The sequence below is a fragment of the Oncorhynchus gorbuscha genome, linkage group LG01, assembly GCF_021184085.1.
Source record: "Oncorhynchus gorbuscha isolate QuinsamMale2020 ecotype Even-year linkage group LG01, OgorEven_v1.0, whole genome shotgun sequence".
In the NCBI taxonomy this organism is placed as follows: domain Eukaryota; kingdom Metazoa; phylum Chordata; class Actinopteri; order Salmoniformes; family Salmonidae; genus Oncorhynchus; species Oncorhynchus gorbuscha.
In genome coordinates, this window is record NC_060173.1 from 33,836,806 (window position 1) to 33,864,764 (window position 27,959).

At 43.1% G+C, this 27,959-nt stretch overlaps 1 protein-coding gene across 4 annotated transcripts in view; it reads right to left on the reverse strand.

Annotated features, from left to right (window-relative positions):
• LOC124036366 (semaphorin-4B-like) overlaps window positions 1-14,741 on the reverse strand; it is a 103,228-nt gene extending 88,487 nt beyond the window's left edge. For 2 of the 4 annotated variants that reach the window (XM_046350888.1, XM_046350870.1), the window contains exon 1: window positions 6,284-6,489. The gene's annotated coding sequence lies outside the window, so the exon portion shown is untranslated. Of the gene's footprint in view, window positions 1-6,283; window positions 6,490-14,609 lie in introns of those variants that run through there. The other 2 variants (XM_046350878.1, XM_046350897.1) reach the window with 2 other exon arrangements.
• Window positions 14,742-27,959: the final 13,218 nt, after the last annotated feature.

A 27,959-nucleotide genomic window follows, 5' to 3' on the forward strand; every position in this document is an offset into this window, starting at 1 on the left:
GCTTGCTTGACCTTAGAGCTGAGACTGAACAAACCAAAGGTTTTCTTTTTTGCCTGGATCCAGAGTCAACTGATTAGAGGGAACAGCAGGAAGACAGTCATTTGAAGAAGACATAATTCAGACAATGAGCATAAAGTATCTTTCAGGAGCCATATAAGGTGATCTCCCAAAATACCCTGCAACTCAAGGGTGAACTGTAACTTGAAAAACAAGGCTCTGCTGCTTTGTTGTTCAGTACAAAAGCAAACACACAGCGTAGCTCTTTCTTTTGGGCAACCCCATCGCAATAAATAGTACAGCAGCCTCCAAATTAACACAAGAAGGTCCCTTTTCCTACTTTATTCATTCAGGAGCATGAGGAGCGGTCTTTTACAGACCAAAGGAGAGCTGTGTAGGACAGCATGAACATATCTTTATGACCTGAACCAATTGACCAGCTGCCCTCTCTCTGTTCCTCTGTCCCACCGACCATGCTATAGCGGCAGTGGGGGAAATGAGCATCAATGCATCAACAGCGTTAGTTCCTTCCTGTGAGCTGCTACCTGCATGCTAAGCAGCTCCATTCCCCCAGATGTCTGGAAGCCTTGCTGGACCCCAGGCAGCATCAGCAGCAAATCTGTATACGTCTCCCTCCCAGGCTGCCCAGACCTGTGTAGTCAGGCAGACAGTTGAGTGGACAGGTGCCAGGGTGGAGAGAGGAAAGGACAGTTACCTGAACCCTGCGGTCACTCACACCACGAGAAAGCACCGGGATAAGACATTAGCATCTTTCAAAAGGCCACCCGGATGTCTTGCCCTGGCTCTTCATCTATCACATATTCGATCCAATACCATTCATTATTCAGACTGAACTGTGCCTACTGTGTCTCTCACCTCAAACACCTGCAATGGTTGCCTACCTGGATTACAGTGTTTCCATAAGAGTCTTTTAGACTGCCACGGTCTACTATCAGTCATGCAGTTCACCTTACTCCTCATATTCCATATCTGTAGTGCTAAGTACAGACTGTGCAGTGTAGATAAAAAGAACAGCACAGTATGCTATCATGTTGTTAAACGATCACGCTGTAAAAGGAGTTTGTAAAACAGTTCGGTAGGCCTATATTTTATGAGGTGCTGTTCTGTGCAAAGTTTTGCTAAGTGGGTCATGACATGAGCTGTCATGTGCTAACCTAACACAAGGCTAACTACAGTGAGGGCTCGTTGGCATTAGCATAAGAAAGGCATAGCTGGCAGAGCCTTTGACTTTTGGCGAGGGGTTGTAAAATGTTACAGCCCTGGTGTGCGTCATGCTCATACAGCGAGACGCGAAGGGAGGCAGAGAGCAGCGCAGGTCTTCTTTCATGACTCCACACGGCCATGGAGAAGTGAACTAGGGGGATAACGCCAGCATACTACCCTCACTCACTCCTTCGTTTGTGGATTCCAGCTACGCACGCAATGACTAAATACCAGCATCTCTCCTCCTTGTTCTCCTCTGTGCACGCCTCCCACTCCTAACTATCAGCAGGGATTCCTGACTAGATAACATGTGACCGACATTCTCCATTAGACACTTGGTAGGTTAGAGGAGGACAGTATCATCCAACAACACAGTAATGAGCATGTGACTTCTCAGCTAGGCATAGGCTAAATGTTCAGTTGGCCTTCACATAATTGGATAATTGATAAGGAACATATTATCCCCAAAAAATGCTTATAGTAGAAAAGCAATTAAAAGCCTAATTTGACCAGTAGTCTCCAGCTGGAATGTCTGGGAGGGTCAGCAGCACCATTAGTTGCATAAAGGGCACAACCTGGAATGCTGGGAGGTCATGATGGGGAGGGATGATTCTAATCATCACATACAGGAGCTCTCACACTGGCGTCAGAGAGGGGCATACCAACACAAGTGACAAACACTTCATGTAGACACGTTTGGAGTACGCAGGTCACACATTTAGCTCCCCTCCAGGTCGAGCATTAGTTAGAGAGGTACAGAAACTCACATTCCCCAGCTCACCACTGTTTCAAATACAACAGTATAATGCTTGAAACATGGATATGCAAGAAGAACCGGTGTGAACCCGAGGGTGACGGACAGTGCGCCCTGAAGACAATTTTGTCATTCTCACATGGACACATGAGAAACGCTGACCCACGTGTAAACATATTCCAAATGTCTTCTCAAAACTATTCCACGGGCCTGTGTAACGTTACAGTTCAAATAAGGTGGAAGCCTGAGGCACTTCATAGTACACATGTGGCGTGTTTCTGTGCACTTCTCAAAGGGGTTAATAGACAGATCTGAGGCTCTCTAAGACAGCCAAGGAAACACAGGGTTCTGCCTAGGATCCATGTCCACAGCCATTTCCCACATCTTGCCACAGTGACTGGACTGCTCTGGACTGGGAGACTGCAAGCTGAGCTCCCTGAATGCCTGTTTGCAGAGTTCCCATCAGTAAGCACACAGCAATAGCACTCCCTGAAGGCCCATGTTTAACCTTCAGGTTACAAGTGGCTGGCCACTGCACATCTCCCTCTTCCTGCTATTAACCCCTCTCTCACTCATGCAATCCATCCACCAACACCACAGTAGAACTGAACCGCTCTCTCACATTAAGACCCTTATTATAGCACCTCAGTCCCAGCTAGGGTTGACAAACATCAAGTAGCAGTCAGTCACCATAATAGGTAGGCAGGTAGCCTAGCAGTTAAGAGTGCTAGGCCAGTAACCGAAATGTCTTTGGTTTGAATCCCCAAGCAGACTAGGTGAAACATTTATCGATGTGCCCTTGAGCAAGGCACTTAACCCTAATTGCTCCTGTAAGTCGCTCTGAATAAGAATGACGACTCAAATGTAATAATGGTGGATGGGTCCTCGGAGAGACAGTGTTTCAGATCACTCACATTACTTAATATGGTTCCTCAGTAAGCTGATGGTTTGAGTGAGGATTGAAGTTTATTTACATTCCTCATTTTTACTGCCAGAATGAATTGCATGATCCATTTCACACACACACACACACACACACACACACACACACACACACACACACACACACACACACACACACACACACACACACACACACACACACACACACACACACACACACACACACACACACACACACACACACACACAAGCAAGTGCGTAGACACGCACACACAAACACTGACAGGTACTGAGTCACTGTGCCTACGCCAACAGATGAAGAGGAATCAGACTAATGCTGAGAAAAGACCCCTGGGATTATGATGAGTGTGATTGGAAGCATGTGCTAGAGCGGGGCTAGGGAGAGTTGTGCTAGAGCGGGGCCAGGGAGAGTTGTGCTAGAGCGGGGCTAGGGAGAGTTGTGCTAGAGCGGGGCCAGGGAGAGTTGTGCTAGAGCGGGGCCAGGGAGAGTTGTGCTAGAGCGGGGCCAGGGAGAGTTGTGCTAGAGCGGGGCCAGGGAGAGTTGTGCTAGAGCGGGGCTAGAGGGAGAGTTGTGCTAGAGCGGGGCCAGGGAGAGTTGTGCTAGAGCGGGGCCAGGGAGAGTTGTGCTAGAGCGGGGCCAGGGAGAGTTGTGCTAGAGCGGGGCTAGGGAGAGTTGTGCTAGAGCGGGGCCAGGGAGAGTTGTGCTAGAGCGGGGCTAGGGAGAGTTGTGCTAGAGCGGGGCCAGGGAGAGTTGTGCTAGAGCGGGGGGAGGGTTGTGCTAGAGCCAGGGAGGGTTGTGCTAGAGCGGGGCCAGGGAGGGTTGTGCTAGAGCGGGGCCAGGGAGGGTTGTGCTAGAGCGGGGCCAGGGAGAGTTGTGCTAGAGCGGGGCCAGGGAGGAGTTGTGCTAGAGCGGGGCCAGGGAGAGTTGTGCTAGAGCGGGGCCAGGGAGAGTTGTGCTAGAGCGGGGCCAGGGAGAGTTGTGCTAGAGCGGGGCCAGGGAGAGTTGTGCTAGAGCGGGGCCAGGGAGAGTTGTGCTAGAGCGGGGCCAGGGAGGGTTGTGCTAGAGCGGGGCCAGGGAGGGTTGTGCTAGAGCGGGGCCAGGGAGGTTGTGCTAGAGCGGGGCCAGGGAGAGTTGTGCTAGAGCGGGGCCAGGGAGAGTTGTGCTAGAGCGGGGCCAGGGAGAGTTGTGCTAGAGCGGGGCCAGGGAGAGTTGTGCTAGAGCGGGGCCAGGGAGTGTTGTGCTAGAGCGGGGCCAGGGAGTGTTGTGCTAGAGCGGGGCCAGGGAGAGTTGTGCTGTGCAAAGACACTACAGTGTGATGTATTCTTTTCTCTGAGCGCAATCACTAATCTGTAACAGGTTGTCCATTGCGATCACATTGTGAAGCTTCAGTGCACAGAAGCACTGTTTTTCTTTCCTTGCTTTGTGCCCCTCTCAGCTGCTGGAACAGCAAATCAAGAAAGCCCTTCCACTGTGCAGAGGGAGAGCTGGCTATTCTGGATGTAGTGGTTGTAGCTAAAAACAGCCATGAAATAATATTGACTTTAGGCCTTACATGATCAATTAACGTTATTGTCGAAGCACAATATCCAAACTAGATATTTCATCTTTAGTTTTGGCATTGAGAATACCACTATATAAACCTACTGTTCATATCTAAGGGTATAGACTCCATCCATTAACAGTACATAGAATATGTACCCCAATTAGATGTCCATCTCCCAATGGGATGCTAGAAGTGAGTAGCTGGATTTGTGTGGATTTGAGTTATTGATATAACAGGCACCGTCCTTTAACAACAAGCCAAACTCTTTGTGACAGAGTCATACAGGCAGCTCATTGTCAAGGCTTCTGTACCCAGAATGCTGTTGCCAGCTGTTGTCTTTACGGATCAGACCAAAAGAAAACATAGAGACAAGGTCATCAGCACAGGCAGGCTTTTCTTCTCCTCACAAATGTGCATCAGGTAACAGAATTCACTCTGTTTGAAGAGTATAATAATTGATCTGTCCCCTCATTCTGATAGGAACGTCCTTTGACTGTTTGTTGCAAAAAGATTAAATATCTCTACTGTAGTTCTACAGTTGCTGTTTTTGTTTTGTCTCTTATAGCACGTCCATGTTTGCGATGGCTATCACATGTCCAGCTGTCCAGTCACATAACTGGACTACACCCTCATGCTAAAATGAACTGGCCTTTGAGAGATACATTCCATAGTGGTTCATATTGCACTCCAGTGATACTGTATCTAGGCTATGTAGTGCTGAATAGGTTGATGTTGACACCCTATCGTAACAACTGACCAGTGTGCACTAGTAACATAAAGCCTCCCTCTCCAAAGCAAGGCACACAGTGTAACAAAGGCTGGCTTGTTAATCATCTTCATAGAATAGATTCAGTTTCAATTTCTGTAATAATGAACACACCTAACACATTGGCATTATGTCACGACTGTGCTGCCAGCAGAGTGAGGGTGGGAGGTTTGAGTTTCACACAGTAACACCTGCAGCCTCTGGCCTGAAGATGCCATACAAGACCCACAGCAAAAAAAAACTGACTGGCATCACATGGCATCACATCACAACCCCAACCACCACAACCGTCCTGCTGCACTACTAAGGGAGGCATAATCATGCCAACACACTCTTAAATGAGATCTGATGTCGTTTTTTATGTTTGTTCTTTCCCTTCATTTACAAAGCCAACTTTACCACATGCCAGAGTTCACAGGAAGTTCCCGTGCTGGGAGAGGATGTGAGTGCACTGCCTGCCACATTCGCTCACTCCTATCTGTAGAGAGAGGCCCCATTCCCCTTCACACGCTCTCTGTGCTGGAGAGACTGAGCCGCCAGCTCCACTAGAACAACCACTGCCTTACTATGGATGCTCACGCATAGTCTAATAGGCCTTCAAATGTGAACACACCCAGGTAAATAGCTGTACTTTATATATATATATATATATATATATATATATACACACACATTACAGTATACCATTTTTTTAAAGAGTTCAACACCAACAACTCTTTAGGCAAGAGGACCTAGAATAAACACACCCAAGCCTATAGCTACCCACTACGAATATGAATGTGAATACAAAGAAGAGGAAGAAGAAGCTCTGCCCTGCTATCACTTTATTATTATTTTTTAAATACGGGAGAGGCTGTCTCATGTCAGCAGCACACACCCACTTTAGCCCTGTGTACTTGGAGAGAGAGAGATAGATAAAATAGCCCATAATGCAGAGAGAGGCAGGAGAATGACAGCAGTGTCCATTTCACAAGGTAACCAAAACCCCAGGAGACACATCAATGATTAACTGAGGCAACGCTCTGCACTCTTAATGAATACAGGGCTGCCTCTGTTGTAGTGGGTTGTACTTACTCTCTTTCCTGCACAGCTCTGTACCGAAATGATCTTCAGATTAAGAAAAGGTTCCTTTTAGGGTGACTCAGAGAGAAATGCCCTTCAGGGGTAAGAGAATAGCCAGTAGATTATCCATGTAGAGCAGTTAGAGTAGCAGTAGTTAAAGGGCTCCTGCTGCCTGCTCTGTGTCTGTCTGCTTTCTCTCTCTCTAACAGTCTGACACCCTGTCATAGTACAGCCTGCCTCTCCTCTGGCCACTCTCCACTATAGCCCCTCCCCTCCCACACTGCTGCCAGAGAGGGAGGGAGCAGGGGCTCTGATATACTGCTTCTACAGAAGTGGGAGAAGAAAGAGAGGACAGGATACACCCACAGAATGGTCTTCTCTCTTAGTTTGATTTCTGGTTCTATCTGATGTATGAACCAGGCTTAACTAGAATTACCACTCTAAACAATGGAACCATTAAGAAGTGGGCTGAAGAAGAAAAACCTAAGCCTGTTAAATTCAATCAAAAAGTCCCTTTGTATTGGACTTTCCTCATATGTGTAGCTGCTCCCGAGTGGCGCAGCGGTCTAAGGCACTTCATCTCAGTACTTAATGTGTCACTACAGACACCCTGGTTCAATTCCAGGCTGCATCACAACCGGGCATGAATGGGAGTCCCATAGGGCGGTGCACGATTGGCCCAGCATTGTCTAGGTTTTGCCGGTGTAGATCGTCATTGCAAATAAGAATTTGTTCTTAATTGATTTCCCTAGTTAAATAAATTTAAAATCCAAAAATTAATTGACTAAGCTATATAGTGAGAAGTCCCCTGACAGTTAAACATTTCACACAAAAGTAGGCCTATTATTATAAAAGTCAGTGAATGACATTGGTGGGCTAAGGTTACATCCATTAAAAAAATACTGTTGATCATATCTCAAAAATTCTGTGGGAAAACTAGGCTTACTTCTCTTGCCAAATTGTTTAGAGTATCAGAGTATTAATTGGAAGAAGTGAACTGGTTAAGAGGAACCACTTGAGTGTGTTCTATATATTAATCATAGAAAGCAGAGTATGAGGCTAGCCCTGACAGGATGGTGTCACGAAGTGCTATTAAAATAATACACAACCCACTGCCAAGGACAAGCTTTCAGGGCATGACACTGAGTTCCACAGAACTGGTGACGCTAACAAGTCTCGGTGGGAATTTAATTTAGAACTAAAAGACCATTTCATCCGCTGAAAAGGGGCCACTATCTTCTAGTGCAACCGCATACTGGCCATGTTAAAAAGACACAGCCTGGAGTTAGCTCTCAGTTGAATAGCATTAGTGAATGCTGTTATTCCTGCGTGAGTACCTCAGAGAATGCTGAAATGGAATTGAAAATTGACAAATCATATCACTCAGCCATCACATGCTTTCTTCCTTTATCAACCAAAACAACCATGAGCCCTAGTGGAAAACAGGTGCATTTAATGCAAACGGAATGGAAGCAGTCCAATTTCACACTTAGTGTACTTTTCTTTCTTTCTTTTTTTGCATAGTCTCTGATGTGTAAAAGCCATCCATGTGAACACAGTGAGGTGAAAGATAGCAGGCTGTTGAGAGGGGGACTCCTTTTTCCAAACTAGTGGGTGCTAATGTACTTTGGGCTGCAGTGCTAAGTAGGCAGACGGAATGCTAGGTTTAGAGGTGTCAGGAATGGGAATGCCAGTTCTGGGCATCTTGGTGAGAAGGTATGGGGTTGAGATTCCATGATGGTCACATGACAACTACTAGGACTACTATGGCAAGGCTCGCCTACAGCCGTCTTATTTACAGACTCTGGACACCGGCTGGTTGTTACACGTTCAGTCTGTCAGTCCTGTACTATAAGAAGACTTCTGAAGCCAGACAGACAGTGTACCTCTATAGTTGAGTTAGATCACCTGTCCTTGCCTATACCAGACGTCTCAGAAGGAACCTCTCACCGAGGCAGGCAGACGTCTAAACATGGATCAAACTAGTTAAACAAATGGAGACAGAGGTGATCATGAGGGCTCTTTCTGTTGTCTGGTATCCCATTAATAGATTGACCAGATCTCGCTGGACTCCATCTGGAGTCGTTCCAGTCTACATATGCTACTGTATGGAGGGAATGCAGATAGGCTAACCAAAAGACTCATTTCACATAACGGTACCCGTGAAATAGAAGGCATAAGACATATTTGTATTTTCTGTGCATCTCACACCAAGAGGAAATGCTGACAGGTCACTTTGTATAAATTAATTACAAACAGTGTACAAATTACAGCACAATGATAAAAGTCTGTGTTACACATATTAGCCTAATGAGAAAACACCAGATAACAGGTCTCTATTTCACTAGTGTGGCTGACAGGACCAATAAGACAAGAGATATAGGCTAGCTGCTCAATGTTACCTCTGTGGTCAGAGATTATTTGATGATATTAAAGACCACATTATCCTCAGGATAAGGTTTGGGTTTCACCTCTAACCACACAATATAAACATCTCCACTCTTTGCTCCTCCAATGTTACAAAACACTAATATTTTTATCTGGAGAAACATTTGTGATTGATGTGGTGTGAACCTGTTACAGACAGCTGTGTAGAAACCTCTCTCTCTGTCCCTCCATCTCACCTTGACTTCAGCAGACACACACCATCATCATGGTATGGAATTTAGAAAGTCTTGGTCTGGTGTAAGGATTAGAAAGTCTTGGTCTGGTGTAAGGATTAGAAAGTCTTGGTCAGGTGTAAGGATTAGAAAGTCTTGGTCTGGTGTAAGGATTAGAAAGTCTTGGTCTGGTGTAAGGATTAGAAAGTCTTGGTCTGGTGTAAGGATTAGAAAGTCTTGGTCTGGTGTAAGGATTAGAAAGTCTTGGTCTGGTGTAAGGATTAGAAAGTCTTGGTCTGGTGTAAGGATTAGAAAGTCTTGGTCTTGGTCTGGTGTAAGGATTAGAAAGTCTTGGTCTGGTGTAAGGATTAGAAAGTCTTGGTCTGGTGTAAGATTAAAAGTCTTGGTCTGGTGTAAGGATTAGAAAGTCTTGGTCTGGTGTAAGGATTAGAAAGTCTTGGTCTGGTGTAAGGATTAGAAAGTCTTGGTCTGGTGTAAGGATTAGAAAGTCTTGGTCTGGTTAGAAAGTCTTGGTCTGGTGTAAGGATTAGAAAGTCTTGGTCTGGTGTAAGGATTAGAAAGTCTTGGTCTGGTGTAAGGATTAGAAAGTCTTGGTCTGGTGTAAGGATTAGAAAGTCTTGGTCTGGTGTAAGTATTAGAAAGTCATGGTCTGGTGTAAGGATTAGAAAGTCTTGGTCTGGTGTAAGGATTAGAAAGTCTTGGTCTGTTGTAAGGATTAGAAAGTCTTTGTCTGGTGTGCACTGCATATGTAAGGATTATACCATTCCCAGCCATTAGCAGTAAGAATCTTTATGGAATGTCCTTTAAAAGGAATGTGGATCCAGAACTCCACACTGCCCTTTCTCACCTGGACAAAAAGAACACCTATGTGAAAATGCTATTCATTGCCTACAGCTCAGTGTTCAACACCATAGTGCCCTCAAAGCTCATCAATAAGCTAAGGACCTTGGGACTAAACACCTCTCTCTGCAACTGAATCCTAGTCTTCCTGACAGGCCGCCCCCAGGTGGTAAGGGTAGGTAACAACACACCCACCACGCTGATCCTCAACACTGGAGCCCCTCAGGGTGCATGCTCAATCCCCTCCTGTACTCCTTGTTCTCTCATGACTGTATGGCCAGGCACGACTCCAACACCATCATTAAGTTTGCAGATGACACAACAGTGGTAGGCCTGATCACCGACAACAATGAGACCGCCTATAGGCAGGAGGTCAGAGACCTGCCATGTGGTGCCAGGAAAACAACCTCTCCCTCAACGTGATCAAGACAAAGGAAATGATTGTGGACTACAGGAAAAGGAGGACCGAGCACGTCCCCATTCTCATCGACGGGGCTGTAGTGGAGCAAGTTGAGAGCTTCAAGTTCCTTGGTGTCCACATCACCAACAAACTATCATGGTCTAAGCACACCAAGACAGTTGTGAAGAGGGCACGACAAAACCTATTCCCCCTCAGGAGACTGAAACGATTTGTCATGAATCCTCAGTTCCTCAAAAGTTTCTACAGCTGCACCTGCACCATCGAGAGCATCCAGACCCCCCCCACCTACCCCCCCTCAATTACCTCGACTAACCGGTGCCCATGTACATTGACTCTGTACATGGGCACCGGCCTCAATAACATGGCACCACTTGACCTCCCCTCAGTATCATTTCAGAAAAGAACACCATACAGGTATTCATAACGTTATTGAATGATGTCATGATACAGATACTATGAACCCGAGGTCTCTACTCACATTCTCTCTGTTCTCAGGTTAAAACTTAATGACAAAACTGTCCTTTAGATCACATCTGAACTTGTCACCAGCACATTGAAAAGAGTGATGGTTTACCTCTATTCACACTATACCAAGAAGCAAAGTGTTGAATACTGAATTAGAGCATGTTAAAAACAGAACATGATTTTAACACAAGTGTATTTGCAAATTAGAACTGAACCTAATCCATTCTTCTCACAGGTCAGCGTTATTACTGTGAACACAGATATTTTTGTTCTCTGGAAAAGTACAGACAGGAGTGGCACTGTATCACAATAGTGGGGATGAATGACTCATCTTAACCTGAGAGCTGTAGCCAGTAGCCAGTCACTTCTCAGATGGTTGATGATGTCATCACAGGGCTAGGTGAAGGGTAATGTATGGCCTGTTTCTGCTCGGGATGATGAAATGTAACCTTGAGCTATTTTGGAAATTCACTCCGACAGTATCAACCTAATAACATCAGTATGGTGGCATGGCATAGCCTGTCACTAGCCATTGAAGACAAATCCTCCATCTACCCAACAGCATTATTATAATATTGCATTATAAAACAGCAATTCCCTGACCAGAAGCCTTATTCCATCACCAATAATTCCACTGTATCTCCTAAGGACGGGTGTAGTGTGGACCGCGACCCATGCCCTCTAGCAGGTTGGCAATCCCACCACTCCATCCCAGGATGTGCTGTGAGAGAAGCTTTATGATAATCTGTGTGACTCACTACATGACATGTCCTTTCATTTGAATGCTGATTCCATGTATGCTACTCTGTCTCAAGATACATTATGTCACTCCCATTACTCGTCAGTCTAACAACATCCCTCTCTGTCTCCGGCCCCGTCTGTCATCTGGTCACCGTATCAGCTGTTTGCATCATCCATCTCTCTCAAACATTCTCTTTCCGCTCTCTGTTTCATCGGATATAGAGCATCTACATTTGTGACATAATCGCTGCTGTGAAATATTGAATAGTTACGAATAACAAACAGTTAATCGAGTTAGTAGTGGAACAGTTTCCGCATCTCTCTTCATCAGTACTGAGAATCTATGTTCTGCTTCACTAGAACAAGCACCTACTCAATATTCAGATGGGCTATTGGGGAGAGAAAAACACCTGTGCTCCTCAGGTGGCCCTCCATGCCCATATCAAAGACAGCAGTGGCTCCCTTTCATATCTCCGCAACTATAATCTCTCTAATGGTATGCAACAAAATTGCATGTCCTCATTACTCCAATAGAGAGAAATGAATTAAGCAAATCGCTCTGCTCTCTCCTGGCCAGTGATCTGATACTGTCCACTGTAGTTATTATTAGGGCCAGGGGTGTTACCTGATCATCTGACTTGACCAAGGACAAAGAAAATTGGTTTGAAATGCTATTTTGAGAAAAAAATGTTTTAAAGGAGTGCTGACTATAACTCAGCAGAAAGGTCATTTTAAATACTTAAAACCAGTGCAAACCTTTCCCTGGTGGTGGGTTATGTGGGGCTGCTGTGGTGCTCTACTCTGAGGTGGGTGGGGGCCAGCAAGGAGCTTCTGGGGAGCAGGGGAGGTCAGCACTTATATGAAAACCTGGTGAATCCAGGAACCCAGCTGCTTCAAAGCAAACGGAAGGCTCTAATACAAGGCAGGCCTCTGGGGGGCTGAAATAAAGCACTAATTAACTCTGACTAATGAAAATAAATGACTAACAGCTTATATTCAGCACAACAGACTGATGTGTAGTCTGAAGCAAAAAGAATGCGAAATAGTCCTAAAAAAGGCTCTGTAAAGAATGAAGTACAGCATATTGATTCTGCTGCTGGAGTTCAGCTTGTAAAATAGTCATTCGATTCTGCCTTTAAATAATAGGCCTGAGAAGCCAATTCAAATACTGTTTAAAGGTCAGACATATTAACTTTATAAATGTTATACTATTGACCACATACAATACCATATACATGAATATGCTAATACATTTTTTACAATAAGGACATAACCTCAACATAAAAGGGCTGCTCTCTATAATATCCAACCCTCAACCTTGAGTTGTAGGCTATAGTAGTAAGATACTACACCATCGGGAGTCAACTGTCTGAGCAACCCCTGTGACCACATCAGGCTTTCTCCGTGACTAAGGTATGAGTATGTGTAAACTGTCGTGTAGAGTAACCCACCACATCTCAGAGACAGACAGGTCTTCCCTTGCTACTCTCTTAATTGGAAAGCATTTCCATAACAAGACTATTTATGGTTTCACACAAAAAACACCTGCTGTCATGTTGCTGTATTCAGCTAACAAGGTGCAATGAGCAAAGCCCTTCATTTACAGAATCACCTCCTTGGAAGAGATCATACTGGTGTAAGATCAGCATTTTTTAAACCCACAGATCAATAGTGCCACCTTCTCTGCAAAGGGGTGGTGATTTCTGAGTAAAGAGATTCCGGGTGAGACCACTCACAGGGCACGATCCTTTGGCTAAAATAACACATTAATGAGCTCTTCATTGGCCCATTCTCTGTTAACGTCACTTTGTCCATCAGGCAATAAAAATGAAGGTCAAAATGACAAAAGGAAAGCTTGAATTTAATTCCAGCTCTCTACAGTATGTCACGCATGCAGAGTACAGCCTGCCCCCTGAAGCGTATTGCTGTATGCAGGCTGGATGCTATGTATGGTACAGCTCAAGGAGCCAATTACCTTCCCTGTGAACATGACCTCTCCCATGAAGAAATCCTAGGATGACCCCCCAACAACCCACATGATGTTACCTGACCAATCAAAGCAGGGGATTATTCTCTACAGGAGATCCTCTCTGCACAAAGGACCCCCCAATATTCACACCTTTTTGTGTTTTGTTTTAGGGTGTATAGAAATGGATGATCGGAAAATCTGAGGAAATCATTTCCAAATTGTTAAAACAGTACCAATATAGTGGCCTGAATGTCAAGCAACATAGTAAGAGAATAAGTGATCATATTAAACGCCTTCATTACATAGAGGGGTTAGTGGGTACAGATGGGTGGAGGTATTCTCCTCTGACAGTAGAAGAGGAAAATCCTTTGGATGAATTAGTTATGAACACATCCACATGTGAAGCAGGCGAGACATGAAATATTAACATTGCATCAGACCAAGTACCAGAGTTTAGCCCAGGTAACCAGTAAGAATTCACAAGCTAAATGCAATTTGAACCAGAAATCCAAACGCTGCACCAGAAATCCAAACGCTGAGGATATTTTTGACAAAGTGGTGACGTAAGCACGATGCATAAAACCCGTACGTCATCCATCTACCTCCACTTTTGAAACAATCATTGACCTAAATGGAAATAATCTGCATTCATGCAGATTACTCCAACTGTATCACACATTGTCCATGCACACACCCACATTTTCAGAAACAAAAAAAATACTATATTGAAAATAGACAGAAAACATCATTATTCCACTCAAAACTAACAACCTAAAATACATTGTTATAGTAAAATGAAGATGTCGAAGTACAGCAAAAAAAATAACAGTAAACTTATATCCCTGTTCTTTTAGGAAAAAATGCTTACTCCTAAATAACGGAGAAGAAAGCTTAGTTATTCCCCAGAAAATCTGCCTGGGAAACAGGAATCATCTTTCCAATGTAGCTCTCCACTAGACATGCTGAATTAGCTTTGAGACAGCACAGGAATCCATCACATCTTAACCAAGATAACCAACACCTTCCTACATGCACAGAGAGGGAGGCAGAGAGAGAGGGAGTGGGGGTGCGACAGCAGAAGCCACAGGGAGCAGAATTCAATCTATTGCCATGGCAGCCAGCACTACAGCGACAAAAAGCTTTCACTGCACAGACCGATTCATTCAGCAGTTGACTGGACACCAAGCCAGGTTTCTGTCCTTCCTCTCTCCTTCTTTCTGTCTCTCTCTCCCTTCCTCGCTCTTTACAATATATTCCTTTGTGGTGAGCCAGACGAGTTACCTTGAGCAATAGAGGACAAGGTCTTGCGGTGGTCTGTACCAGTAGCTCCCAGTCAGGCGGTGACAGAGTAACAGAAGCTCTGCAGGGATCCCCAGAGATGCCCAGGGCTGCAGCTGAACCAAACCAGGGCTCGGCACGCAGACTGAGCCACTACCACCACTACCAGCAGCCTCAGCAGCAGCAGTCAGCGAATAGGAAGGGGAGGGGGAAATCAAAAGCAGGAGAGGGGGTTGCTCTATCAGTGGCAGGCACATTACATCATAGGCTGCTCCTGTGGAAGGGTAGGAGAGGAAAGGAGAGGAGAGGGCTGGGGAGAGGAGCAGCTCCCTGTAACAGCAGCACTCTGTCACTGGTGGGCTCTTCCCCCTGCACACACCACCATGAATGCACTGTTAATAGTCAGTGGTCATTAATGGCAGATGCTTTAATACTGTAATTAACGCCCAGTGTTGTTGATTGTTACTGAAGGTTACTGTTATTGTTAATGTTAATGTTACTAGTATTATGTATCTAAGTGTTATTCTAACGGGTGTCATGTGTGTGTGTTTGAATGTGTGCATCTGTGTGTACATGCATAGGTGGTAGCATAGCAGGTTGATATTCAGCTCCTAACAAAAGGTCATTATAGATTCCTTACAGCAATGTTATTGAGAGTGAAAAGGTGGACTTGTTGCTGGTAGACATCTGCTCAAGCTGATTACATTCAAACCAAACTGTCACAATAAATTCCTCTTTAGATAAATGTAGGGCCCAATAAAATCTGTGATGCAGAAAACGCCGATGAACTCAAAGAATCCAGACATTAAAACGTATTGAATATTAATACATTTGCCCCAGTTCATCATAAGACATGAAGAATGCACAATGATTTGCATTTCCTGTAACTTTCAGGAGGCAAACAGAATTCCCTGTCTGTGTATGTGCATAGCAACGTGCATGCCCCGCCCACCTGAGGATCTGTATTTTTCAGCCATCTATTTTCTGTGTTTGAGGGGTGTAAAATCTGCCTGTCATTTTTCCCCGTAAATGTTCCCACTGCAGAAATGTATATAATGACCTGTCAAACACACCCTGGTAATGTCTGAAATGGGCTCAATGGAATACATTGTCTTACCGTTGTATCTATAAGAATGCTTCATCTGGGATTTAAAGCACCGTCTCAACACTACACTACAAGCAATAATTTAATACAGTTGAAATGTTTACAAAGTAGATGCGCTGAAATGAAAGCTACTTCTGAAAATTAACACACAGATTATAGTGATATTATGTCTGATCTCGCAAACAATGTAAAGTATGTTTAGATAAGGGCCTCCCTAGTGGCGCAGCAGTCTAAGGCAATGCATCATAGTGCTACAGGCATCCGGGTAAGATCCCGGGCTGTGTCGCAGCCGGCCGCAACCCGGGAGACCCATGAGGAGGCGCACAATTGGCCCAGCATCGTTCGGTTTAGGGGAGGGTTTGATCAGCCAGGATGTCCTTGTCACATCGTGCTCTAGCGACTCCTTGTGGCGGGCCGGGCGCCTGCAAGCTGACCTCGGTCGCCAGTTGTACAGTGTTTCCTCTGACACATTAGTGCGGCTGGCTTCCAGTGTGTCAGAGGAAAGCAGTGAGCCTTGGCAGGGTCGTCGGAGGACGCATGGCTCTCGACCTTTGCCTCTCCCGAGTCCTTATGAGAGTTGCAGCGATGGGACAAGACTGTAACTACCAATTGGAGATCCCGAAATTTGGGAGATAAAAAGTACAAAAATCTATATGTTTAGATAGGTGTAATCTAGAACCAAGCGTGTTGATTTTTAATGTAAGGGTGTCCTGCTATTGACAGACTTGTTGAATTATGCAAGAGAGCGTAACAACAACAGTAATTAATGAGCCAGTCTAGACACAGCAAGTATGTGCAGGTAGGGTAGACAGAGGCAGTCTTTGGTGGTTGCAGCCCTGTTCTAAACCTTGATGTTCTTTCAATCATAAATGCAAATACACCGAGTGTGTTTATGCAAATGAGGCACATATCATTATAATTTAACACAAAATATTAAAAAGATACCTGCTACAATAAGAAAATGCATGAGTGCATTCTAAGAAAAAATAATAATAATTAAACACCTGAAATCCCACCAAATTCCCTGAACTCCATTCATTATTTGTCTGTGCCAGTAAACATTTTATGTGCTAGAATTCAGTCAATATCTGATGGATTATAACATTTGGAGTATCTTCAGCCATGGTCCAACTGTTGCATTTAATAGAATTGGTTTTAAAACAATTTTGATGACTGTTGCTAATGTGCAAAGCAGGTGGGTGTCTACCACTCGGTGTAGCCGTTAGTGACGAAGCTAAGTCTTCTGGTAGATGGAAAGGCTTTCCCAAAAACCTTCTTAATTCAATGTTAACTACAAAGTAGCCCATGCATACCTGGCAGAATGATAACATGATTATTTGCGTCAATCCGCGTGTGCTACAAAAAAAAACTCCAAACAACAAACTCTTGCTAGTTGAGCACTGGAATTCAAATGGTAACTACACCCCCCCCCCCTCCTCCTGATGTGGTTTAAGCATTGTTGAGTACTTACAACATCCAGTTTTATATTTAAAAAAGTGTGATTTTGAGAGCGAAAATCAGAAAGAAACAGGGGAAAACGGAAATGGAATTAGGCAATATATAACTGATTTTATAGGGCCGTTATAATAGAAGCAGCATAAAAACTGCTATGTGAACAGTCCTCCTCCTGCAGCATGTGTTTCTCAGAGAGATGGAGAGAGAACACAGACACAGAGACAGACACAGTGTGGGTGTGGCCAAAGAGGCTCTGTGGTCAGTTGTTCATCCCCCACCACATGCCACACACAATACTGACATCAATGACAGTCCAGGAGGTAATGGACTTCATATCACACACACAGACACACAGACACACATACTACTGCTAATATAGGCTATTGGCCTGATATCCTCACATGTCCAGCCTGTTAGATGAACCAGTCAGTGGTGAGAGTGTGTTCAAGAGGTCCTGACACAGCACATTGAGTCAAACAGCAGAAAATAGCAGCCATTTCTTCCCCAGCTTAAGCCAGCAGTTATTGGCAGAGAGCACAGCTCCTTAGACCCCCTGCTATTATTACCTCAAGATTGCAGGAGCCATTGACACCTTTGGATTTCTTTCTTTCCTCAGTTTCATATCGATCCATGGAGAGAACTGAAATGGACAGAATCGATTGACGTTTAAGAATGAAAAAGACCATTGAACAAAAATGGGGACCTAAAGCAAGAAAGATCACCCCCTCTTACTGTCCCTGCTTCACTGATCTCCAAATTGACAGAAATCTTGTGCCTCCAAATGGAGACTGTGTTATCATGTTATTGTGCACTGTGTTTACACAGCTAGCATTCCAAGTTAAGCCCTGTTCATCCAGGAAGATAGTAGGAAACACTGTTAGACTTGCAGCCACACTGCCTGTACCACTGTGCAGTGTCCCTTCGGACTAATTCATACAGTAACTACTGAAGCAATTTAAACCAATTTATGCCCATCTGGCAAATTGCTGTTGAAAGATAACTGAACAGAAGAGCTATATTGCTCAGATTTACTCTTTTGACAGGGTTATTCTCTTCAGCTATTGGAACATCATTGTTTCTACTTACAACTGAAAGTCAATCACTACCAATGCAAGTGTGGATATCCTGTTTGTGTAATTTTGGAATCTCCTGTTTACCCAACATTGAAGCACTGCCAAAACTCATGCTACTGCTCAACATCAACAAATACAGGCCATTCAAACTGAGTGAACTCAAGAGATCCTTCTGTGGTGATGATGACTTGTGTTAGTGTTTGAAGGACACATTTTGCATACCCTAGTTGCCACATGTCTTTATGGTAAGGTTGAGGTAAACTGCTTCAAATGCAGTGTTGATGACATGGAAGCTACTGTTATTTGGCACCAATGACAGACAAGGGGTACACTTAATTGTAGCCCTGTTGACCAGCTCCAGCATGGATGCTGAATGCTTCTAATGATCACAACAATGGACAGAAACAGCCCATAATGCAATTACACAGTTGTATGAGTTGGTTTCATTTCAAACTGTAGGGAATATATGTCATATCTTTGACACTAACTGTCTACAAAATCAATATGAGTATATCTATGAATCTTACTGTGCTCGTCTGAGAATATCTGTATAATTATGTCCAGGTGTTTTTCCTTCCAGCGTTCCCAACAAAGACTGATTACAGTTCCAGCATTGTAACATTCAGATGTAACTTTCACTTCCCAAAAATGTAACACATCTCTGCAGTGATACGTTTGAACAGCATTAGAAAATAAAGGACCATTCATTGTGTGTGCTGTGTAGAACTTAATAAGCATAACAGGCAAGGGAACAAATCAATCAACTTAGTCTTTGTATGCTTCTGTCTCTTTTTCTAACCGAAGAATGACATTCCAAACGTGCTAGGCACTGTAGGTTGACTGGAATGCAGAACGTAAGAGATCTTGGAGGGAGCAGACTGACTGTATGATGTCCACTGTGTGTGTCTGTGTGACACTATTGAGTAGAGGACATGGCCTGCGGAAGGCCAGAATGTAAACACCACTCCAGATGAAGCTGACCCCTACTACCACAAATTGGCTGAGCCACCAAAACCGCAGGGGACAGCAGCCGTGAAATATTATTGATCAACACACAGCTTTCTATCTTCCACTGCAATAAAACACTCTTTTCCCAAAGAATTGTGTGGTTACAAAGTTGCTCATCGATTCCAGTATTTCATTGTATGAAGTGGAGGGGAAACAAAGATAGCATTCAAGTGCAAGATGACCTTGACAAGAGATCCAAACAAAGGAAGAGAATCACTTGAATGGGACATACAGTTAAAGTCAGAAGTTTACATACACTAAGATTGGAGTCATTAAAACTCGTTTTCAACCACTCCACAAATGTATAGTTTTGGCAAGTCGGTTAGGATATCTACTTTGTACATGATATGACCAACAATTGTTTACAGTCAGATTATTTCAATTATAATTCACTGTATCACAATCCCAGTGGGTCAGAGGTTTACATACACTAAGTTGACTCTGCCTTTAAACAACTTGGAAAATTCCAGAAAATTATGTCATGGCTTTAGAAGCTTCTGATAGGCTAATTGACATAATGTGAGTCAATTGGAGGTGCACCTGTGGATGTATGTCAGAGTCATGTGTATAGGTGGCAGGGAAGTCAGGCGCAGGAGAATGGAGTTATTTAATAACAATGAACGAAACATACTCCAAACACTAAAATGTAACAAATAACAAAAATAGGTACGAGGACTCGACCCGCACCCATACAAAAATATATACACAATACTGAAATACAAACTATCTCTGACAAAGACATGAGGGGAAACAGAGGGTTAAATTCACAACAGGTAATGAATGGGATTGAAACCAGGTGTGTAGGAAGACAAGACAAAAAAAACAATGGAAAATGAAAAATGGATCAATGATGGCTAGAAGACCGGTGACGTCGACCACCGAGTACCGCCCGAACAAGGAGAGGCTTCGACTTCGGCAGAAGTCGTGACAATGTATTTCAAGGCCTACCTTCAAACTCAGTGCCTCTTTGCTTGACATCATGGGAAAATCAAAAGAAATGAGCCAAGACCTCAGAAAATACATTGTAGACCTCCACAAGTCTGGTTCATCCTTGGGAGTAATTTCCAAATGCCGGAAGGTATAACGTTCATTTGTACAAACTGTAGTATGCAAGAATAAACACCATGGGACCACACAGTCGTCATACCGCTCAGGAAGGATACGCGTTCTGTCTCCTAGAGATGAACATACTTTGGTGAGAAAAGTGGAAATCAGTCCCAGAACAACAGCAAGGGACCTTGGGAAGATGTTGGAGGAAACAGGTACAAAAGTATCTGTATCCACAGTAAAACGAGTCCTATATCCACATAACCTGAAAGGCCGCTCAGCAAGGAAGAAGCCACTGCTCCAAACGGCCATAAAAAAGCCAGACTACGGTTTGCAACTGCACATGGGGTCTGATGAAACAAAAATAGTAATGTTTAGCCATAATGACCATCATTATGTTTGGAGGAAAAAGGGGAGGCTTGCAAGCCGAAGAACACCATCCCAAACGTGAAGCACGGCGGTGGCAGCATCATGTTTTGGGGGTGCTTTGCTGCCGGAGGGACTGGTGCACTTCACAAAATAGATGGCAGCATGAGGAGGAAAAACAATGTGGATATATTGAAGCAACATCTCAAGACATTAGTCAGAAAGTTAAAGCTTGGTTGCAAATGGGTCTTCCAAATAGACAATGACCCCAAGCATACTTCCAAAGTTGTGCCAAAATGGCTTAAGGACAACAAAGTCAAGGTATTGGAGTGGCCATCACAAAGCCCTGACCTCAATCCTGTAGAACATTTGTGGGCAGAACTGAAGAAGTGTGTGCGAGCAAGGAGGCCTACAAACCTGACTCAGTTAAACCAGCTCTGTCAGGAGGAATGGGCCAAAATTCACCCAACTTATTACGGGAAGCTTGAGGAAGGCTACCCAAAACATTTGACCCAAGTTAAACAATTTAAAGACAATGCTACCAAATACTAATTGAGAAATAAAAGCTGAAATAAATACTTATTTCTACTATTATTCTGACATTTCACATTCTTAAAGTAAAGTGCTAATCCTAACTGACCTAAAACAGGGAATTAAATGTCAGGAATTGTGAAAAACTGAGTTTACATGTATTTGGCTATGGTGTATGTAAACTTCCTACTTCAACTGTGGTAGTTCACTTCAACCATTCAACTCAAACAAATATTCAAGTAGAAATATTAACATAATGTGAGTGAAGTAACATTGTAGAATGATAATCAAACAAAGAGCAAATAGCATATTCTTAGTATATCAATATAAATGCATTTTAAACAGAAGGCTAAAATTAAAAAATGACAATCTGAAATCTAGACATATACCTAGTCATTGTGTTTTTGTTCTCCTACCAATACAACTATTTAGCTATATAACCTGGACTTTCATGAGAATCACTCACACTGTGGTTTTGTAACAACATGTTGAGTTCCTCTGAGGGTGGTAGATGTCAGAGAATTACTCAGATTTCACACATGGAGTTAAGAAGTGAACAGAGTGGTCAGACTCAACGTGATGCATGGTGCGGATTGATCACACATAGCAATAGAGTCCTGGGCCCTGGCCCAGGAGAGCACTTCCCTTATTAAAAGGTCAGAGGTGAGTGCTCGGCCACTTCTGCAGCTGCTGAACAGAGGCCTGAACAATCAACCATCATGACAACCCAACTCAGTGTGACATCCTCCTTGATATGAGAAAGAGGATGTGGAAGCGACATTGACATTAGTGTAGTGATATCTGGCTTCACACAGGCATTAATCATGGAAGATAATGCCACGCCAGTAATGGTGAAATAGTTAACTCAATGCATGCAGACTCAGTCCACTATGAGTAGGGTCAGGACAAAAAAGGACTAAAAGTGTAAATGTCCCCTAAATATCCCAGAGGAGAGGGATCTTCCTTCTAATATGGTGTCCTCCACATCACCTCTCTACCATTATATACATTGTATAAATCATAGTCTATGAGCATAGAAATAATAACCATAGTGTAAGTAGTCTACCTTAACACATCATACTAATGCACATTCTTTCCACCAACTGAAACTTTGCAGCTCTGCTCATATTAACAAGTCTAGTATACCAGCATGGCAATTATTAACCAGGGCCAAGCAAGGCCTTTCAGGTGCCTTTGCTAATGCTACACACAATTCATCACTTCCACAGACTGTTTTCTGTGGGTTTTTCCATTCTTTGTTTCTCCAGTGTTTAACACTCTGTTCACGTCTCTAATCCTAGAAGTTAAACAGCACAAAACAGATGCAACAGTTCAAAAGGAAAGAGTGACAATGCAAACAGATTAGTACAAGGACATGAATATGAACACAACCTTATTCTTTGTCAAAAGACTGGTGGCGGACAATGAAAGCATCAACAAGAATCACAACATGAAACCCTGGTGATAAAACATGAAACCCTATGGCTAAGTGGGTAATCTAATAATACAAAAAATTATAACGAAAACAAAATATCATTACCGGTACTGTGTCTCTACATCAGAACTCTCAGAGAAACAGCCGCCCAGTGAGATGCTGTAGCGAATATACAACATCATTGGTAGTTGTCCTTCAGCCTCAGATAGCCTAATATGCATCCATGTGTAACAGCTAAATTATCTGGGTCTTGACAAGCAGCGCTATGTCCTGAGCAGACAGAGGTTGGGTTTCCAAAAACTATTAAGCAATGATTTAGCTATAATAATCCAAAGACAGGGCACTATCAGATGTCGTCATCTCAATTTCAACCTGTTGTCACTCAAATGAAATCCTATCACATCTGAGTGCCTAATTTAGGTACAGTAGGCTGGCCTATATGTTCAATGTGGCATTGGGGTATCCAATTTGTCTGAAACTACAGTAAACTACGCAGGCAATTAAATATTTTACAAGCCACACAAAAGTGAACAAAACACAAGTGTATTACATGAGAAATGCTCCAGCAATTTAACACTTCCTTTGATGTAGTCTGACCATGTGCTCCTGTCAGTAAGAGACATCAGTTGACGTTTTACCAGGCCTTGGAACACTGGTCCCAATCCCTGGCATAATCACAGCATCCAGCCAGGAAATAGAGGCCCCACTCCTGGCACCGTGTCAGAAAGTCCCCCGGCACCCGGCACCCTGCTCTCTCAGGGAGGAGTGTGCCGCTCTGGGGTGGGGGGCCGTTTGACCTCCATATCCTTAGAGCACAGTGAGAAACTGTAGGACTGTGAGACAGCTGCTCTGAATGAGGTATAATGGAAAGAGGTGGGACATTCCTTTGGCAATGCCTTCATCCCACCGCTGAGATCTAGTCAATCCATGTTGTGTACAGTATAACCTAAAGATCCAACACCACTATAAACACCTGCATGCATATCTCTCACACTTTCTCTGTGTTTTTCTCCCCATATATGTATCTGATAGTTACCCCTCACTAAGTTTCTCAATGGGTCACAGCTTACCATGGATGTCCCTAGTGCTGTATTTGAAAAACATTTTTTTCAAGGAGGTGGCATAAATGTATGAAAATGAGGCGGGCGAATTGGGAGTCTACTCGTCTGTCTACGGGGCACATTTAATCACTGAGAACTTCCACGGCTATCAATAGAAGGAGGGCTTCAGAAAGAAATTGCTTCTCAAAGTGGATGCTGTCCCTACCATTAACGTGGCTTCTAAATCATCTCAAACAGCCAGCAGCACCAGCAGAGATCGTTAGCATTATCACTGGCCTGGAAGTGAACTAGGTAAGTGAAAGAGCGTGCTACCTCTGCTAACTGTAGCTAGCTATAGAGCTACCGTATTTAGCTCATGTCTTCCACCGATGCTGTTGTAGTTAGTTCAAGCCTATGGGAAAGAGTAGTTTTGAAGGTGTTTGTGGAGGCTACATGTTGCTGTGATTTGGTCGTTCTGCGGCTCTGGGGGAGTTTTCTATGCGGCATGAAGACTGCGGGCTAAACTGAAATGCGACACTTCGGCCATGAATCCGATCATGGATCGGGTGACATTTTGGAGAAGCCCCCAAGTCATGCTTTCATTGGATTTTTTGAATTGTGGACTTTCGTTCATAGGAAGTTTAATGGTAGCTTCCAATAGCTAGCTATCCACTTCCTCCATTTCTGAATTAGCCTCAAGCTAAAACCGGAGAGCGGGAGGAGAGAATTCACTTTCTGTTTAATCGGTTGCTAATGTTCACTCAAATATGTTTTTCCATGTGTAATTGATGAAATTATATTTTATTTTATAAAGACTGTAATCATGTCAACATGTTGTGAATATTGTAGAAAAATCCTCACAACCGTATTCCATGCTAAAAAGGGAAGTGCCACTTGGTGCGCACCAGTTTACTATGTCCAGTACACTACAGACAATACGTTCCCACCGTGTGAGTCATAGAAATGACCATGCTTTCGGGGCTTTCCGGCAGTCTTTGTGGTTTTTCAATGAGGGGAGCATAAATTGTACAATTGCAAACTAACAAAGATGTTTTAAAGTTAGAACCCATATATATTAGTTAATATACAGCACCAACTACATACATGTTTATTGTTTCCTCCATGTGTAACTCTGTGTTGTCTGTTCACACTGCTATGCTTTATCTTGGCCAGGTCACAGTTGTAAATGAGAACTTGTTCTCAACTAGCCTACCTGGTTAAATAAAGGTGAAATAAAAAAATAAAAAAATCAGATAAGGTGCATCATCTGCTACCTGGACTAGATTCAGCCACAGGTCAATTTTTTCTTGAGCAGAACATAATTACAAATAATTTGTAGACTGCATAAAATTTGTAGACTGCACTCGTTTTCGAGTGATTCGATTTGTGTCCAACGATCTTTAATCATAGCAAGTAAAAGCCACAACAAAAAACAATCTCAACAGTCAGAAGTTTGGAATTACTGTGAATTTCACCAGTCCCAGTCATCAGCTCTGGAAAGACATTCTTCTTCACAAATTATTATAGCTTTTAACACCTTGGTCATTATTCTCATCCTCCAGTTCAGCTCAGCAGTCAACCTACTTCAAACATATATTTAGTAGGTCTATCACCAGTCTTTGGGATTAGTTAATGAATAAAACAAAAGTCTTAAGCCTTAGTAACAATGATAGACTAAGAAGCTACTGGAGTCTATATTCATATGACTCTTGCCATGTCATCAATTAAAGATCCAATATCAAATCAAACTTAAATTTAATTTAAAACAGCAATAAACTTAAAAACCCAAATTAAAGATTAAAAACAAACACAAGACAAAACATTTGATGAATCAAAGAACATAAAACATAAATGCCTCATTGATTACTGAACTGCAATAAACTGTGCCTAAAACAGATTCAAACACCTTGCCCCAAACATCAACATGCTTGAAAGTGATATTGATTTGGATGTTTCTGGAATTAATTTAAATGAGCTATGATGTGTTGGACCAACAAGCACATCACAAGAGAACAGCTGCGTATGCCTAGTGCTAGTTCTGCATCTGGTTGAATTTGTGGTAGGCAAGTCTGTCTGTCAGTGGCAAATATCAATAAGAATAATATACTATAACATTATTGGGGTCTATTCATATGATCTTGTCATGTCTTGAACTCTATTACGCTTTGGTGTAAAAATGTTGTGCTATCCAGGAGCACGGATACAGGACATCAATAAGCTGCTCCCAAACATTTTAAACCTTCATCAGGAAATGGAGTCTAACACAGTTCATGTGGGATTCAATGACATTATGAAGGGCAGCTCAGAACAGCTGAAGATGGATTTTAAACAACTGATGTGGGTCTCCAACACCAACAAACACCCCATAATATCTGGCCCTGTGCCCTCCCTAAATCGTGGCATTTAACGTTTTAGCAGACTTTTAGCCCTCCATAACTGGCTACGAGACTTTTGCAGCTCTGTGGGTGGAACATTTTTTTGACAATTTTGATACCTTCTGGAAACAAAGCTTTTCTCATAAGGAGGATGGGATCCACCCAAATCATTTGGGTTCCTGGATCCTTTCACAGCATTAAAAGGCTGCGTTGAGACAATGACTTATCATTGACCAAAGCCCAGCTCAGTTAATTCTTACAATTGTGTCAGTGAGTTGTCATTATGCTTCAGCAAATGTACATTATCCCAGAGGCATTGGAAGACACAATGGTAGTAACCTAATTTATGTCCCACTAACTGCCCTGAATGCCTCTGCTGATCCTACAGCTATTGAATGCAGTAATCATGTGCCTATGAACCAGAGTTATACTGTTAGCACTGAGGCGGTGTGCCCTAGTAGGAAGTCCACGGTGCGCAGCTCACCCTGCACTAACATTGATAACATGAGGACGTGTACTTCTGCTAAGCTTCCTAGTAAAGCAATGCAAACAATCAAGCATCCCAGAAAAGTGCTATAAATGAGCCCACATTAACATACGTAGCTTAAGAAACAAGGTACATTAAATCAATAATTTGCTAGTAACAGATGACATCCATATTCTGACTATCTTAAACTCCCGTTTATATTCAGAATCACATTCCTGTCAAGTTTAGAGACAATCTCATGTTAAATATTGTTGAAGTAATGGTTCATCTGCCTCACCTAAATCCCATTCTTGTGGGAAGCTGCTATACACCACCAAGTGCTAACAGTCAGTATCTGGATAACATGTGTGAAATACTTGATAATGTTTGTGATATCAAAAGAGAAGTATACTTTCTGGGTGATTTAAATATTGACTGGCTTTCAACAAGCTGCCCACTCAAGAAAAAGTTTCAAACTGTAACTAGTGCCTGCAACCTGGTTAAGGTTATCAGTCAACCTACCAAGGTAGTTATAAACAGCACAGGAATGACATCATCAACATCAACAAGCCTCTCTTGAAAAGCCAAACCTTCACCCAGAAAATATAAAAAAGGCCTATATCGAATCTTGCATTCCTCTCAAAATTTTTAGAAAAGGCTGTTGCGCAACAACTCACTGCCTTCCTGAAGACAAACAATGTATACGAAATGCTTCAGTCTGGTTTTAGACCCCATCATAGCACTGAGACTGCACTTGTGGAGGTGGTAAATGACCTTTTAATGGCATCAGACCAAGGCTGTGCATCTGTCCTCGTGCTCCTAGACCTTAGTGCTGCTTTTGATACCATCGATCACCACATTCTTTAGGAGAGATTGGAAACCCAAATTGGTCTACACGGACAAGTTCTGGTCTGGTTTAGATCTTATCTGTCGGAAAGATATCAGTTTGTCTCTGTGAATGGTTTGTCCTCTTTAAATTTCGGTGTTCCTCGAGGTTCCGTTTTAGGACCACTATTGTTTTCACTATATATTTTACCTCTTGGGGATGTCATTCGAAAACATAATGTTAACTTTCACTGCTATGCGGATGACTGTACATTTTAATGAAACATGGTGAAGCCCCAAAATTGCCCTCGCTAGAAGCATGTGTTTCAGACATAAGGAAGTGGATGGCTGCAAACTTTCTACTTTTAAACTCGGACAAAACAGAGATGCTTGTTCTAGGTCCCAAGAAACAAAGAGATCTTCTGTTGAATCTGGCAATTAATCTTAATGGTTGTACAGTCGTCTCAAATAAAACTGCGAAGGACCTCAGCGTTACTCTGGAGCCTGATCTCTCTTTTGAAGAACATATCAAGACCATTTCAAGGACAGCTTTTTTCCATCTACGTAACATTGCAAAAATCAGAAACTTTCTGTCCAGAAATGATGCAGAAAAATGTCTCCATGCTT